Here is a 4,330-nt window from a genome sequence, read left to right as displayed (position 1 = left end):
TTTCAACATATGAAAGGTAAGTTGTTGGAATATGAAATTACTAGCAACATTTTGGCTAAGCAATTTTTCGAGATGACTTGTTTGATAGGGACAAAAAGTGAGTCATAATTAATACTGAGCTAATGAACCTAATTTGAAGCTGGAAAAAGAAAATATGATGTCCATACACCAAAGGGAATTTGGTATCGCATGACAAGTTGGCCCACTAAATGATATTCAAATTTATGAAATTAGCACCCGGTAGACCATACGCCCATTTTAAGCTACAAAATTTGTATCTCATAATTGGAAAAAACTCCTATTAAAACAGCTTTAAATTTTTAAATTTCCTCTCTCTTCATAAATTTTTATCCAATTACTTTTTTCAAATTTTTTCCCCAAATCTCTATCATTAGACCAGAATAGCATGTCTTTCTATTTTTTTCTCTTTTTCTTCGACAATGCCAAACTCACAACATATGAATTATTATTGAAAATGTTGAGAGATGCCTACGGTGATAGGTTTGGGGAAAGAAGACAACGTTAGTTAGTGCATCGTTGATTTGTCAAGCTACGACGAATATGATTTCTGGATCTTAAGATTTAACTGTTCCATGTGAATGTTCCCATCATTTATGATCCAATCGAGTATCATTTTCAATTTTATTGGTTGTTTTGGGAAATTCAATCAATTGCTATATAATTTTTTTGATATACCTATTTGTGATTGGCCTTGGTTGGGTGATGATTCCTAAAAGGAAACTCTAAGAATCATTCACGGAAGTAAAATGCAGAAATCAAGATAGAAAGAAATTGAAGATGAGAATAGAAAGGATAGAAGCAAGGCCCATTTAGTAAGGATTTATGGATAAATTTAGATATGTGAAACTCAAATCCTGCCAATTGAATTCAAACTAAAAGAACCTATACTAATTGAAATTCAACAAGAGTTAACCAAATGAATCTACAAATGAGAAACTCTATTGTGAACATCAATGAAAAGGATTTCAATAGCCAAAAAAGGAATCTACCTTAATGAACTATCAATCTACTAATCCTAAGATTGACACTACATACTAGCTACCAAATCAACTATCACTCAATTTGAGTATCTCATCAACAGTCAAGTCAAAACTTAATATTGAAATGACTAAGGCTCCTATTTATAGTTGGGGAAAAAACATAACTGTACATTATTTTAAAAATATTTACAAAAGTTTAGCAGCATTATTAAAATTTCAAATCGTGTCAGCTATAATTTGATTCCGTATTATAATCCTTCTAAAAGATACACTAGAATGACTTCTCCTTCCTACATTTTCGCCCTAAAAATTAGCCCCCATAAGTTGAAACAAATCCCGTCATTCCTATAATTATGCTTAAAGTTTTCAATTTTCACCCAAACTCTTCCTATATTCTCTCTCAATCATATGACTTCCCCCTCCCCCTCCCCATAAATGATAGTTAATTGTATAAAAAGTTTAATAATGGAAACAATTATATATTTATAAAATAATTTTAGTATATTTAATTATACAAGTGGTATAATATATATATGTGTTTATATTTATTTATGCATTTTTAGTTAGAGAAAAATTCATGGAATATTTGAATAGGTAATATATATAGTATATTTCAAGTATAACTATCATTGTACTCATAGTATTACTGGTATAATTAGTAGATATTATTATTCTCATAATATTATATGTATATTAATAATATACATTTAGATATATACATGAGTTCAGAAAAAGAAGTACCAAGATACAATAATCAATAGAAAAAAATGAAGAATTAGGAGAAATCAAATGCAACAACTTAAGATTTAAACATGCAAACTGCGATCTTTATAAACCCCCCCCCCCCCCCCCGCCCTTGCCTTCTTCCATTTCACACAAAAATCTCATTTTCTCCATGTCAATAATAAAAGCATAGAAGAATTTATGGCTTCTGGGATACTTATTTTAGCGAGAGAAAAGGGTTGAGGGCGGGTTGGGGAGGGATTAATTCTTTAAAATTATCGTTGTTCATAAATTTTTGCCATTAAAAACTCCATCAAAAGCACCATCAATATTTATCCTAAAGCGTATAGAGGTAGTGAGTTTGAGGGGGAGAGTGAATTTGAGGGTGGAAGAGAAATTCAGTTTGAAAGCTAGACACGGATGAATTTTGGAGTTATAGTGATGAGAGAGAAAGCATAATATATATATATATATATATATATATAATTAATTTATGGTGTTATTTTTGAAGAACTTTAAAAGTTGTGCTATTTATGTGCCTAACTTTAAAAGCTTGACCTATGATGTAATTTTCTCTTTTATAGTTAGCCGTATTACAACTAAGCGCCAAAAGTGGCCTTTGCAAATAAAGCCCAAAAGTAGCCTTTTTGCAAATATAACCCCCAAAATGGGTTCTTCCACTCTTCCATCCACAGCTAGCCACATTTTGTGGCCTCATCTCTTTCGCCTTCGTCTTCATCCTCACTCCAAGCTAACATCCACACGTCGTATGCTCTCTTATATGGGTCTTCAATAGTCTCTAAAGCCTCTCTTTGCATCAACATTGCTTGTGAGGCTTGGAGTTCCTTGGCTTGGCATCGGATGAAGTGTCTTGAATGATTTGTGCCCCTCGATATACCGTATTAGGTGATAATTCGGTTTTATTGAAAACAACTTAAGAAGTTTGAATATCAATTTTGGAGGCGTTTGGAGACTATTTGAAATGGGTTTGAGCTGAATTTCATATTGAAAGCTCGAAGTTGAAGACAACTTGATCTGTGTATTTCCCACTGTATTCCATGTTTATCCCCATGTATATTAGTTTGTATAACAATATACATCCGTTTAACTCCTGCATATATCCTTAAAAAAATATGTGTGATATACTCTAATTTACATAATATACAACATGATATACACATGTCTCTAAGGTGTTTTCTAGGTCTGAATTTTTTTACTTGAAACAAGTCCAAATCACTTCTAGTCTTCATCAATTTTATCGTGTATCTTCATCCAGGTATTTTCAACTAATTTCAACCGCAACCACCACTACAAAAAAAAGGGTAATTTGTGGAGGTTGAAAGTTGCAATTCACAGGGGTTTTAGCCTCCTTAAGCAATTAGCGGAGGCTAAAAACCCCGCGAATTGCAACTTTTAACCTCCGCAAATTACCCATTTTTTTGTAGTGCACGCACACCCATGCAATTTAACAAAAGAAAACGAAGATTGAAATTTGCTTTTTTTTTTTTTTTTCTCTCTCTTGATTTTTGTTTCCAGTTCTTTGATCTGAGATCACAAAGGTTACGTTAATTGTTGGAAGGTATATCTTAAAAGTGAAATTAGGAAGAGAATCTCCATACTACCTACTTGGTTCTCGCTGAATATATTCATGTTTTTGGGCTTCATTAGTAGCTAAATTCTTTGGCAAAAAATTAATATGGCAATATCGGTTGGAATTATATATAGATGTCAATATCCCTATAAACAAACATGTGTTATTTTCCTTAGTGGCTCACCCAATGACCCAAACTATACAAAGAATGTATATCATTCAGTTAGTAGAATTCTAGTTTTCATACTTCTCTTTAATTATCAAGTGGCGGAGGTAGCTTATTAGTTGTGGGTTCAACTGCGCCTAGTATATTCCGTCAGGAAATATATATGAAAAGCCATTAAATTTTAATTAATATTAAATTTTGAATTCATAATTTCTAAAGTACAATAAGTATAATTTTAAGAATTTAAAGGTTGAAAAACCGTCAAGTTTAAATCTTGGATACGATTTTTTCTTCATCCATGTCTAGATAGCACATGTAGCCGCCTGGAAATGTCATTGCATCTTTCGAGGCACATTTTAAATCACATCGAAGGAATTGTCTCAAAAGACCTACAATCTTTAAAATTCATGCGGATTTAGTGAAAGATAGAACATAATGGAATTAAAAAAAAAAAAAAAATCATATAGGGGATACCATTTATTAGGGAATATTTAGTCATGTTAGTACGTCTACTTTAGCTCCTATACTCTCTAGCGTCTTTTTAGCGATATCAGAAATTGTTGTGCTAGTAAAAAATATAAAGAACTTCTAAACGTACTCTTTGCATATCGCGTTGGTAGTATTTAAAGATGCTACAAAAGACCCGACTATAATGCCGGCTTAATAATAAGTCTACGTTGCTTTAGGAAAGAATCCGTGTCCCATGAATGAAGATGCAAATTAAATTGATATAAGATCCCATTATATATTAGACTGCATTCAACAAGAAACAAGTGAAGCTCACATATATATCAGGACCAATGATCAAGTCACTGAGCATATTTACTGAAGTTGATAGTATGAAGACCT

This window comes from Lycium ferocissimum, chromosome 8 (genome assembly GCF_029784015.1).
Source record: "Lycium ferocissimum isolate CSIRO_LF1 chromosome 8, AGI_CSIRO_Lferr_CH_V1, whole genome shotgun sequence".
Taxonomy (NCBI): domain Eukaryota; kingdom Viridiplantae; phylum Streptophyta; class Magnoliopsida; order Solanales; family Solanaceae; genus Lycium; species Lycium ferocissimum.
The sequence above is the reverse complement of the archived record's forward strand: the minus strand, read 5'-3'. Positions refer to the sequence as shown.